This window comes from Odocoileus virginianus, chromosome 27 (genome assembly GCF_023699985.2).
Source record: "Odocoileus virginianus isolate 20LAN1187 ecotype Illinois chromosome 27, Ovbor_1.2, whole genome shotgun sequence".
Classification (NCBI taxonomy): domain Eukaryota; kingdom Metazoa; phylum Chordata; class Mammalia; order Artiodactyla; family Cervidae; genus Odocoileus; species Odocoileus virginianus.
This window is the reverse complement of record NC_069700.1, coordinates 44960924-44974711: the sequence shown is the minus strand read 5'-3', so window position 1 is coordinate 44974711 and position 13788 is coordinate 44960924. Positions and strand designations below refer to the sequence as shown.

Genomic DNA, 13788 nt, shown 5'->3' with positions numbered 1-13788 from the left:
TAAGACTGCAGCCTCTTTTTCCTAGTTTTCGCTCAGATACATCAAATATGTCTTGGAATAACTGTATCTAATTTTGTGTTGAGACTGTCTATTCTTTCTCTTTAAAAAAAAGAGCCTTGTGTTCTTAAGAAACTCGTGTAAGTTTCAAACTTCACAAAACCTGGATCCGCCTCTGCTGGTCTTCTGAAAGTTAATTAATATGCTCCCAACCGAAGCGGAAGAAAGAGTGCGCGAATTGTCTCGAATTATATTGTGCCCATTGCCTCTTCCCCAGTAGCAATAAAGCATCAGATTTCATTATCAGCATGGACTCAATGAAACTTGATCTAACTGGTCTGGGTTGAAGCTACTGAAAACCTACTGTGGAGGGAATATTTAACCATAATTGCGGAGGGGGTTTTATCTTCTCGGTTGGTCCCATGGTGTAATGGTCAGCACTCTGGACTTTGAATCCAGCAATCCGAGTTCGAATCTCGGTGGGACCTCAGAAGAACATTTTATAGTTCGCATCGCCTGGGAAGTAACAGATTCTTTAAAATCAAGCTTTCCAAGCGCACAAAGTTCAACAGCAGGGAGGTTGAGTAGAAATGGTGGCTGGTGGCTGTTCCCAGTAACCTCACGAACTTCTCAGGGGCCGGGCGGAACGGCTCCCGCAGCTCCAATTCCTTGATGCAGACAGCATCTCAAAATCTCCGAGGTACGAAGGCCTCCTCGCCGCCGCGCGGGCTCCTAAGCCGAAAACCCCGCGGACCAAGGAGCTGAGCCTCCGCCCGGACACACACGCCTAGAGTCACTTCTTATCCCCTCTTCCCTTTCCCATTTCACCGAGACAGTTCACTCCCGTCTCTCTTCTCTCATTCCTTCTTCTCGTCCCATCATCCACCCCAAATGCAAAGCCGGATGGGAAACTCCTCGAAAACTTGCAGCCGCGGAGAGCGCAGTCCCTGCAGTCCAATCAGAAAAGCTAACCTCCCGACCGGTCGCTGGCCTCCCTGCGCCGGGAGCAGGCGTTCCCGATTCATTACAAAACGCCCGCGTTTGAAGAGAGTTAAGTGCACAGAACGTGTTGCACGCGGTGGAGGGGCCCGGAGAGGAGCGTAAATTCGGTTGAGGGAGGCTGCCGGTGAGTGAAACGCCCTTTGCCTTCGCGGTTCTCCAGGTGTCTTCCGTCTTCCGCCACTTGGACCCGCGGGGAATGGGGCGAAGCTCTGATCAGACCTCTTCGGAAAGTGCCAAACACCCGCAGCCGAAGCACCCAGGAAACAGTTCCCCCGAGCAGGGGCTCAGGGACAAGAAATGTCCCCCTGAAAAAGTACTCCGTGTGTAGACCGGAATCAAGTTGGAGACAAAGCTAATCAAACTTGGAAAGTCCGGTTAGCTCTGGGAAGACACTTACTGTACCGTTAGAGAGAGAAAGGTGGGCATGTGGGAAAAAAGATTTCCTTCAGTTGGACTGGAACTAAATTAGGCGAAGACAGGTGTCTATGTTCTATAGAAATTAACCTCTCCTATGTCGTAAGAGGCAACCCTTAAATCCAGTGATCTACTTTCAGGTTCCTTCTTGCTTCCACATTCTAATGTTCTCATATGTTGCAACCTACCGCACAGTTGCACTTATTTCACACGCTAGCAAAATAATGCTCAAAATTCTCCAAGCTAGGCTTCAAAGGTAAGTGAACCGAGAACTTCCAGGATGTTCAAACTGGATTTAGAAAAGGCAGAGGAACCAGAGATCAAATTTCTAACATCCGTTGGATCATCGAAAAGCAAGAGAATTCCAGAAAAACATCTACTTCTGCTTCATTGACTACACTAAAGCCTTTGACTGTGTGGATCACAGCAAACTGTGGCAAATTCTTCAAGAGATGGGAATACCAGGCCACCTTACCTGCCTCCTGAGAAATCTGTATGCAGGTCAAGAAGCAACCGTTAGAACTGGACATGGAAAAATAGACTGGTTTCAAATAGGGAAAGGAGTATGTCAAGGCTGTATATTGTCACCCTGCTTACTTAACCTCTATGCAGATTACATCATGAGAAATGCTGGGCTGGATGAAGCCTGAGCTGGAATCAAGTTTGCCAGGAGAAGTATCCATAACTTCAGATATGCAGATGACACCACCCTTATGGCAGAAAGCCAAGAGGAACTAAAGAACCTCTTGAAAAAGGTGAAAGAGGAGAGTGGAAAAGTAGGCTTAAAACTCAACATTCAGAAAACTAAGATCATGGCATCTGGTACCATCACTTCATGGCAAATAGGGAAACAGTGGAAACAATGACAGACTTTATTTTCAGCAGCAAAATCACTGCTGATAGTGACTGCAGCCATGAAATTAAAAAACACTCCTTGGAAGAAAAGCTGTGACCAACCTAGACAGCCTATTAAAAAGCAGAGAAATTACTTTGCCAACAAAGGCCCATCTAGTCAAAGCTGTGATTTTCCAGTTAGTCATGTATGGATGTGAGAGTTGGACCGTAAAGAAGGCTGAGTGCTGAAGAATTGAGGTTTTTGAACTGTGGTATTGGAGAAGATGCTTGAGAGTCTCTTGGACCACAAGGAGATCAAATCAGTCAATCCTAAAGGAAATCAATCCTGAACATTCATTGGAAGGACTGATGCTGAAGCTGAAACTCCAATACTTTGGCCACCTGATGCAAAGATCTGACTCATTGGAAAAGGCCCTAATGCTGGGAAAGATTGAAGGCAGGAGGAGAAGGGAATGACAGAGGACAAGATGGTTGGACAGCATCATCAACTCAATGCACATGAGTTTGAGCAAGCTCCAGGAGATGGTGAAGGACAGAGAATCCCAGCGTGCTGCAGTCTACAGGGTTGCAAAGAGTCAGACATGACTGAGTACCTGAACAACAATATGTAACAAAAAAATTAAATCAAGTCCTACTCTCACCAATTACAATAACTCACTGAACTATAAATATTTCATTGACTTATTATGAATTACTGTTGGTTATGCAAGACTCTGTAACAAATTAAGGTTACTAAGTTTATGAAAACAGATTCTTTTGTTCCCCACTATGGACACTTGACTGTACATCCACTTATATGATCTGTAATGATGCTAATTACAGGGGGAAATAACATTTCTGCTTGGGGTGGTGCCTTAGCAGGCATGCTCCTATTTTCTTTCTACCTTGTTGATGCTAATATGATCAAAAGTACCCCCCTAAAATATTCTCTCCTGAATTGGCCTGATAACCTTCCCCATGTAGGAAGTTTCTAACTGCAGCCCCTCCAACCTCTTCCATTTCTATCCTGTGATCCTCAGACATCTGCAGCAGTGACACAGTAACCCAAATAGACACCTTCCAGGAAATGACATAACAAAAGGGAGAACTACTGCATCTCAAATACTGACAGAGAATTTAATGATGTAATCATTATGGTCATATCTAGCATCAAGGACCCATTTGTTGTAGCTCAAATTCAGTAACTCACATGTTATTCAAAGTCTGTAAATTACAAGTAATGAAAAATACCTGGCTGGAGGAGATAAGTGTGCTCAAGTGACCCAGGACTTGAGAGAAAGCCAAGTAACAGCTGCTATAGGGAGGCAGAATCAATAACAGATACACGAGAGACTGGGAGAACATATGGATACTTCTGTGGGAATCTTACCTGCCGTTGGTCTCCCATCCCTTCAGGAAGCTGAAGGAATCCCTGTGGATATTAACAAGAACTCCCTACTTGACCAAAATTGTGTCAAGCTTCTATGAGTCCTCTTACAAACCATCCTTGGCCTTCCCAGCATTTGGGCAAGAATCTTGCTTAGCCAGTTTATCTAGAATCCCCCTCAGCATCCTTGATATCCACTCAAGCTCCCCTTCTTCACTCTTGATATTTAATCAAATTCTTTTTAGTAATTTTCCACCTAATGACTCCTTACTCTGTCCCTTCGGCTACAAATCCTCAGCTGCCTCTCTTGAATTCTAGATTGAGTTCAATCTTCCCTACTGCAACAGTCTTAAATAAAGTCTTCCTTGCCCATCTTCCTTCCTTCCTTAACTCCATCTAGTGCAATTTTTCTTTGATAGTTGCCTCAAAGAACTTATAGACATATCCTAGGAAAATTACTTTTTCAGAAAAAAGATTTAATTCAGAATTTGAGGATACAATCAATGTAGAGAATGTGTCCAATGTAGAGGACAGAATGGATTAAAGATAGCCAATTTCCTGAGGATATGAAACAAAATTTTTAATTTTTCCAAGATATGAGAATGTGACTGGGAACACTGATGGCAGGAGCAGCTTTCCTCGGCTGAATATTTACAGAAATAAACAGAATTTTGGCTGATTGAATGTAATACATATATACCTCAACCAAATATGAGGCTTTAAGATCAACATGAGAAACATCTGGATGCTTTATTAAATTACAGATTCCAGAGCACATTCCCTGACATCATAATTTAATAGGTCAAGAGTGAAGCCCAGAATTCTTCATTCGCTACACACACTTGAAGCAGCCTAGAAATCATACTTCAAATTGTTCTCACCTTTTAAAAAAAAAATCAAAATTCAAATTAAAGCAAAGAATATTCTATTTTTATAAATGTAACAAATATTTTGTTGCAATGAGAGAAATGAAAATTAAATTACACTGCAATATCACTTCCACCTACTAAAATGACAGAGAAGCCAAAGTTAGCAACATAGCATATTGGGGAGGGTGAGGGGAGCAAGGACCTCAGACATTACTGTCTGGGAGTGTAGATTAACAAAATTCCTTTAAAGGGCAATTTGAAAGTATGTGTAAATATATGCTAGGGCATAGCAAATGCCTTTTTAAAAATTTAATCTTACAGTGTTACAAATACACATTCAATTTTACATATATATAAGAATAATATAAATATCTATGTATAATTATAAATTATTATATATAAATATACAAATTTATTCATTTTAGCATAGCTTATAAAAACAAAAAATGGGGATGGGGAACCTAAATGTCCAATAGAGGTCTGGTTAAGTAATATACAGTAACCCATATGTTGAAATACCATACATCCTTGGAAAAGAATAAACTGTCACTTTTTGTGATGATATGGAAAACTCTCTAAGATACATTGATTAAGGGAAAGAGGGAAGGCACAGACTAGTGTGCATAGTATGTTATCATTTGTTATCTGAGATAAAAAGCTATATTTATTTCATGTGGTATATATTCATATATGCTTAATATGATTCTGGAAGAGATAAAATGGCTATTTGTGGGGAATGTAATTAGGTGGTTGGAAAATAAGAATGGATGCAAAATTTTGCTGTATAGCTTTACATATATGTATACCTTATACATTTATAAATATTTTAATAATTCTAAGTTAAGCTGTATTTCATATATAAAAATTAAATAAAATTATTTTATAAAATAATATAATATTTTATGTATGTATAAAAATACTTTCCCCCAAAGTTCTGACAAGATGGAAATGGAGATCACAAGAGAAGCTACACAATACTTTCTTCTCTGCTTTGCTAATGGAGGAATCCTTGGATCTAACAGGAAATATTCTACTGGATGTATTTTCAGTTTTGTCTCTAAGCAGGTGCATACTCTCTTCATTAAAGCAAGAGATCCTTAGTAATGGTTAAGTAGTCTATTGGGGAGGGAGACAGTTTAAATTAGCAAACTCTGTGAAATATTACAGTACAGCTAAAAATAGGCTGAAAATTTCCTACAAGTACAACATATAATAATTTATTGTGTATACTTCTGTGGATGATTTTAGGCAATGTTTTTCTATATCCCTAGTTAGCTACTCTTCCTCAAAAAAGTCCCCTGAGGAAGTTGCCATTTCAGGTGATGACAAACACCATTCACATGGCAACTAGAAAGCTACTTACTAGTTAACACTGTTCTCTCACAGCAGGTGTTCTGAAGGGACCAAAGAAGTCCAAGGAGAGCCTCACGACGAGGGTGGGATTCGAACCCACGCGTGCAGAGCACAATGGATTAGCAGTCCATCGCCTTAACCACTCGGCCACCTCGTCTAATGATAATAGAGTAATATCATGCCTTCATCACTGCAGTTCTATTCTGGAGCACTGTATCAAATTGCCTTTTTTTTTTTTTTTCTTTCTCTTGGTTTAATCCTGACTCAATTCTAGTGATCAGATTTTTAAGAAACATTTCACAGCAACCATAAAACTGAAAATGACGCATAGAGTGGTCCAGTTACTTGGCATATACAAAATGACCAGGTAAAACCAGTACACTTTGGTGCTTAAACACCTAGATCCTTGTTGAACACATGAATAAATGAACATAGCCAGGATTTCAAACCTGATTTGTTGTCACAGCTCCAGTCATCTGCCATGTTTTCTCCCAGAGACTAGGGTCCCTCGGCCGCTGCACTCTGCAGTCGAAGGGCCAAATTACCTACATCCTGATTAGAACATGGTCCAGGATACCTGTTTTCTGAGAAATACCTAGAAACAATAAAGTTTGTCTCTGTGATTCTTATGTTTGCTTCTGAAATATGCTGGACTGCTAAAAAGTCGCCTTCATTTCTGCCTTGTCACCTTCTCTGGGGCTTGGCACTCATCAATCTGTGACACACAGCAACCAGGGAAAAGGTGAAAAAATGGAAAGAAAAATGCAAATGTCCTCCTGGGCCGTTTTGGCTATAGAGTAGATTGGAGTCTCAGAGCGAGCGATTGATTCACCGCGGCTGCCCAAACATGAAGGGCCAGGAAGGGAAATCTTTGCTCCTGCAGGAGCCAGGACGCCTGCCTACTGGTTGCGGTTCTGCCCCACTCACCATGTGGCCTTGGGCAGGCCACTTCACCAGTTCCATACCCACTCTCTCTGTCTCACCTCCACAATTCTCCTCTTTCCACCACAGGAGGCAGTTGAACTTGACAACTTCAAATAAGCCAAGTATCAAGAAACCGCTTCCACTCATTAGGGTTCAACTGCTTATCTATATTTAGTGCAGAATTTTGGAGATAAATTTGAAAAGACCCTCACATGCCAAAATGCTGTAGCTCTTCCTTCTCATGAAATCTCTGCTTTGCATCTTAACTTTGGCAAGAGTTACCCTCTTTTTTCCTTCTCATGTTCCTTTACTGAATTTCATAGAATCTTCCACATACAACATAATCTGAACAAATTCTGTCTTACTACAGGTTTTTGCCCATAAGGAGAAGGTCAGTTTCAGTTCCTCCACCTCTCTGCTCTTCTGATACTAAATATTCACCCCCACAGTTGTATTTCTGTTGCTACTTGGTTTCAGGATAACCTCTCCTCTGCTAATCCAGGTTGGCTTTCTGCAATTCTTGCTCTCAAAGTCTCCAAGCTCTGAGCCATTCTAGGTAAGACTCCCACATCTAGAGCTTTATGACTAATCACCCAAACCTGGTCCCCACGCAAAAGCCAGTAAAGAGACAAGGTTGGAGGAAAGGAAAGTTTGCTTTATTTTGGATGCCAGCAAAGAGTGGAGTACAGTCATCTGCCCAAAGGCCAGCTCCTCACCACTCACAACCAGTGGCCAAGAACTTTTATAGACAAAGGGAAGGGGCGACATGCAGAAACGGCACAGTCAACTCTTACAGTCATCTTGGAATTGGTCATCAGTGGTCGGTCTGATCAGCATCATCTTGATTGTTTTAAGTACAATTGATGTTTAGTTCCGGGGCCAGTTTGTTTCCATTTCCTTGAGGCCAATTCTTGGAACTCTGGAAGCTTATGTCATGGCTATAGTCTGGTCATCATGTAGTTAACCTCTCCACCTGTTGGGGGTTTCACTATCTACAAGACAGCTCACAGGATATGGCTCAGAATATTATCTATAGCCCTGGAGAAGGAACTAGGAGTGCAGTTGGTCAGTCTTGTCCGACTCTTTGCGACCCCATGGACTGTAACCCTCCAGGCTCCTCTGTCCATGGAATTCTCCAGGCAAAAATACTGGAGTAGGTTGCCATTCCCTTCTCCCCGGGATCTTCCTGACCCAGGGATTAAGTTCCTTTTAATGACTAGACAATTATAATTTAGTCTTGTTGGACTCTTTTCCTTTGTTTCTGCCTTTTTTTTTTTTTTTTCACTTCTCTAAACTTACTCTTTGGCTAAAGATTTTCCACAGACAAAAGGCAGGCAGAAAACACGGGGGACAAAGACTACAGGGTCTTGCTCTGTTTCAAAGATGTATTGCAGCTTACTTTCAAATGGGAGAGAGAGGAAGCAAATGATAAATCAAATGGGGTAAAATATTAAGTCACTAACTCTGGATAAAAGGTATATAGTTATTTGGGGGGTACTGTATTATTTTTTTCAGAATTTTAATTAGTTTGAAATTGTTTCAGAGGGAGAGAGAAGAGAGACTGCGCTGGACGTGCCCGAGAAATCGAAGCCTGTGAACTGGGGCTGGGCTCACTCCTTAAAACATAGGAGACTCTCCCCTTTCCTAAATCATCCAAGGTATTACTAATTCTTGATAGCTCCCTGATTCCTAAAGGACTGGTGGCGGATAAACAGAAGCCAGTCCTGCCTTGCCTGCTTACCTTTTGTTCTAAGCAACAGCCCAGCCCAGCCCACTCTCGGCCAAGCTCGGCAAAGCAGGAGGACGCCAGGGATTTGCGCGAGGTAAATGTTGCTCCTTTGGATGACCTGGGCGCGTACGTGATGCCAGGCACCCAAGCTCACGCTTCCAATTAGTCCTAAGCGATCCGTCCAGGACATCGTGAGCTCGCTGGGATGTTCCCTCCCATCACCACGAAACGCAGGGGATTTTTTTTTTTTTTTTTGGCTTCCGGAAACGCGGATGATTTGAGGGTCTTTGTTCCAAGGCAGGTGGTGCTGGCCGCGGGAGCTGGGGCTCAGAAGACGCGGACCCGCTTTGACTCCACCTCTGCTCCCTTCCCAACGACACCTCCTCAGAGGGTACCCCGGCTACCCGGGTACCTGCTTCGGTTTCCTGAAGCCTTACAAGTGGAAAGGGCTGGAGGTTGGGGGTTGGAGAGTAAGAGATAACAAATGGTCTCTTTTCAGCCTCCTTTTAGAATTTCATTCTGTTATTTTCGTCTGAGGCCGCTGAGAAGTCAATTTCGCAAATGGGCATTTCCTAGGCAATTTACTAAATTTTTGAGAAGCAAAGGAATAATGGTTATAAATCACGAAAGGAATCCAAGGAAAAGTGCTCGCAGATGGGGGTGTAGCTCAGTGGTAGAGCGCGTGCTTAGCATGTACGAGGTCCCGGGTTCAATCCCCGGCACCTCCACCAGTTTTGAGGGGGATGTATTTGTGATCAAGCCGTTTTTCCTTTCGTCTCACCCTTTAAAACCGGGTATCTTCTTTCATTCAGTTTTCTATCTGTACTGCCTTTGTGGTATCCAATTTCTGCTCCGAGAGTGCTGCCACCACCAGGAATGTCCAAGCGTTTCTTAAAGATAATTGGCCTAATTTCTTTGGAGTCCAAGTTGAAAGCAGAAAGAAGATCAACAAAAGACTCTCACTTTCACTCAGTTTCTCCTGAATTCTGAAGCGTTCTTAGAGCAAAAAACATACTGGACGTGGAATCGTAGAAAAATATCACTTAATTCTTCCTAATGAGCATCTGACCACCCCATGCTTTTTTTTCTTGAATCACTTGATGTGGAAGCAGTGGTCCTCAGTTATAACCACAGGATTCTATGCATAGGGAAACAATAAAGTGTTGTCTGTCATCCTATGTGGTGCCTTCCAAGCCTAAACTGAACGACAGATTGATTGGAGACTGGCTGCTTCAATGAATTCAGACCATTGCCATTTGGCTAAGATTGAGAGTGTGAGAGATCAAGTATCTAAATATCTCCTGTTGAAAAAATTTCATTCAAAATAAATGACATGGGCTCATTTCAGAAATAAATTTGAGTGAAATTTATTTCACTTCTACTTTCACAACACAAACACTGTGTGTCTTAACCAACCTAATAATCAGAGCTGATTTGCTTAGACCAGACCTAGTCTGAAATACTGGCTGAATGTATGAGAGGCAAAAAAAAAAAAAATCAGTTGTCCCTTTTAAACGTGTTAATTTCTAGGAATTAGTTTTTATTCTTGAAAATAATTCCATGCAATATTTTTTAGTAAGTTTTAATGATCTGTATCACCTATTTAGGTCCTTTCAGGTATATTTGTGGTCACATAAATTTAATTGTTTCATGACAAGGATATCTACTGTCTTTACTATTTTCATGTTGTAACGGAGGTACTAATCAAGGCATTTAGCATAAAACAGTAATTAGAAGAGTAACAAGTAGGTAGGAGGGGATAAAGCTCTCTGTTAGGCTTGTATACCTAAAAACAACTCCTCAAAACAGAAAAGCTACTACAAACAGACAATTTAGTAAAGAACCTGGTTGCAAAATTAATACACACACCAGTGTTCCTAGACTCAGACTTTGGAGGATTTTGGTTATTGATTCATTATTTTGAAAGCTGACAAATGAAGGAAAAGAATCAAGTATTTATATCACCTCTCTTATCTGGAATGTACTTCAGGATAAGCATACAGTTGAGGGGAACTTTTTCTCTGTAGAATAATCACTGCTAATACATGCAGAAGGAATTATAAAATTAGATTCAACATTTTGCAACTGGTATTGCTTTAATCTATCTAGGTCACAGTCATCAATGGCTGCTACAACCATGAGGTAAAATTGGATGGAGGAGCTCTAGAATGCATGGAACAGGCTGGCATGCCTGAAATCAATGATCAATTTTTCATCACTAAAAGTGAGACCAGTACAAATCATATACCTCTTTCTCTAACAAATATTTGTATTATTTATTTGTAAAAAAAAAAAAAGTCCAAAATTAAAAGTTAAAAACTTAGTTCTCAATATATATTTATGCTTTATATTTTATATGAAATGCATTTTAATTTTTACTTTCATCAAAGAATGACTTGTATTTCTTTTTAAAAAAGTTTTAATTGAGACAATTGACATAAAACACGATATTAGTTTTCACTATATATGGCTTCTGTTTCTTGAAAATCACTGTAAAGTATATAGTTTTCTTTCAACTTCACTGAGTATAATTGACAAAATTGTAATTATACAATTACAAATTGCTAAGTTGTAAAATATATTTAAAGTGTAAAACATGATGATATACATACAATTTTCTTAATAGGGAAGACAGAAGTTTTGGATTGTTATTATTTCTTATAAAAATTTGACCATGTCAGTAATCACTATGAAAGAGTGGAATAAAAATATGTCATAAAAATGTAACAGTGACTTTTGGTCTACTAATAAGACAACCAGAGTGGAGCAAATATGAAAGGCTAGTTTATGAATGTAGCTTTTTTCTTTCAAAACCAGCTTCCACAATTGAAGAAATGTTCTAACCTCCCTTGAGAATTCATTCTGCCTGTGCTAATGTCTTCTCTATAGGATATATAATAATATAATTATATATGTAATATATATAATTATATGTATAATTATAATATCTAATAATATTTAAATAATATATAAAAATATATATTATTTTAAAACAACTGTTCTTGGTATATTAGAGCTACAATCCTTATTAAGCAGGGGTGGAGGGGCTTTGAGCAATACTTTCCCCATAACTCAATACACCTAACTTTAAAAGATTCCATTATTTATGTTTTAATATTAATCCTTTCAAGGATTAAAGGGTGAGAAGTCAGCTGAAACCATAGTTCAGCTAGAGTGGAGATGCCGGGGATCGAACCCGGGACCTCATACATGCAAAGCATGCGCTCTACCACTGAGCTACATCCCCACAACTGGAGAAAACTTTTTTCCCTTTGTTGACCAATAGTGAATACAGTTTATGGCTAGACCTGTGCGCTCCTTCAACCTACACTCATAGAGACATAATCAGGTAGATTTAATAAATACTTATTAAACAATACCTTCCATAGATTCCCTGTACTTTCCCTTAATATTCTTAGAATTTATCATGACTAATCACGTAGATTTGTTATTTGATTAGATGTTTCCTTCTCTAGCAAGATAGCTTCAATAGGGCAGAGCCTGTATGTACTGTTTTTCTCTCGTAACTCTGTATCAAGCCCTTAGCATAGAGCCTTGCAGATAGCGGCCACTCAATAAAGAGCTGTGAGAAATAAATTACAGGCATATTCTGTTCAGGATGTATGTTACAGAACAGAGACTCTTGCAGTGGAGTGTGTGGGGGAGAGGAGGATTCACAAATAAATATACAAATGATTTCAGTATGACAAGTCCTCTGACAAGGAAATGCTTATGTAACTACAGTGGCAGACACAAAGTATACCACATTCTTGGCCAGAAATTGTTGGCTTCAGGAGTCTTGAAAGATAAGATGTGGCCAAGAGTTGTCCTTGAGGACCAATTTGGCCTTGCAGGATGAGTGACTGTTCTCACATTTCCACCATAGTTCTAGGCGCTAGTGGAGTATGAAGCCCAAAGTGCCCAGCAGTGATTTGCTCAGGCTAATGGCGGGACTATGTTGGCCAACAGGCCTAAGGCAAGAGTTGCGGTTCTGAGATGCATTCGTTTGTTTTATTGAATTTACCCTTGGCAAAGATCCACAGAAAAATGAGATCCAGTTTGTCAGTGGATGGGACAGCCCCAGCCTCTCAGTGACACTGAGATATGGATAGCGGACACAGTGTATTTTATAATTCTGCTGGAGACTGGATGGGTTAGGTCTAACATTGTGAACTTCCAAGCTTCAGAACTGCCTCTCTCTGGTGCAGACAATCGCTGTGCTTGTTGGAGCAAATTGTTGAGCATTTTTCAGAACTGTTCACAGTCACACCTGCCAAAATCTGTCCTCCTGTTTTTCAGCAACAAAAACATAGTCCTTGCTCTCTTTCAGCATTCAGGGCACATATTAGTATTAGGCAGATTAACATTCCTTGCCAGGCCTGCCTACGAATCAGCTTAGGTTGCTCCTTTGACTTTCCGGTGTTACTCCTAGCATTTGGAGCAAGGTCACATCTCCCACTGTGCCCCTCCTGCCTCTCAACCCTGCTCTTTCCTGCCTTGACTACTGTGGAGGGCATGGGCACAATTCCTCAGCTTCCATCCCACCCTTTCGTCATGTTGCAGGTTCCTGGCTTCACCTGGTTTACCTCCCCATGGAGGCCGCTTCTCTACCATTGGAACAAGTCTTGTTCTGTCACAGTCAAGGTGTTCCCGGGGCCTCTGGAGCACTGGAGATCTCCTGGGAAATATCCAGGGCAATGATAGTGCCCTACCTCTTCCCCAAATTCCTCTGGGTCCAGCTGTGTTGGCAAGAAGGGAGGGTAGGATAACCTGCACTTTCCAAGACCTTGGGAAGGTCCCAAGCAATGTACGTTTGAAAAATTTGCACCAATGACATTTTGCCATAATCAGGTTTCGATTCCAAAAAGGGAGACTGATCCACTGGCTGTCACATCCAAAGAGGCAGCAGGCGTGCAAATGATCCACTTCCCATCCAGGCAAGCACTGAGGAAATTGTGTGTCGGATATAACTCAGGAAGTGTGTCAGGGCCCCAATGTGGAAAGAATGGACACATTGGTGGCTCTTATTCCAATCCGTGGAGAATGATGGTGCCAAGCCATTTTTAGTGGTAGAGTGATTTTTCTGGTGAATTGCAATAAGGAACAAGCCTCAGATGTGATCATTATTACGCTATTGCCTAACAGTCAATATTCCCAAATTCTTAGAGGACCATCCTCCCAGACTTGAGCAGGGCCAGGTCTAAATGCATTTAGGGGTTCCACCTGTGGACAGCACTGACCATCTCGGAAGGTGCTAAACTTTGTGTTTTTGAATCCAG

General features: G+C 41.0%; 4 non-coding genes across 4 annotated transcripts; 2 read left to right on the top strand and 2 right to left on the bottom strand.

The window, feature by feature from the left end:
• The first annotated feature begins 413 nt into the window (after positions 1-413).
• Positions 414-485, top strand: TRNAQ-UUG (transfer RNA glutamine (anticodon UUG)). Its single transcript has one exon. It is a non-coding gene; the product is annotated as a tRNA-Gln (tRNA).
• Positions 486-5931: 5446 nt separating this feature from the next.
• TRNAS-GCU (transfer RNA serine (anticodon GCU)) lies at positions 5932-6013 on the bottom strand. The gene has a single exon. It is a non-coding gene; the product is annotated as a tRNA-Ser (tRNA).
• Positions 6014-9165: 3152 nt separating this feature from the next.
• TRNAA-AGC (transfer RNA alanine (anticodon AGC)) lies at positions 9166-9237 on the top strand. Its single transcript has one exon. It is a non-coding gene; the product is annotated as a tRNA-Ala (tRNA).
• Positions 9238-11684: 2447 nt separating this feature from the next.
• Positions 11685-11756, bottom strand: TRNAA-UGC (transfer RNA alanine (anticodon UGC)). Its single transcript has one exon. It is a non-coding gene; the product is annotated as a tRNA-Ala (tRNA).
• Positions 11757-13788: the final 2032 nt, after the last annotated feature.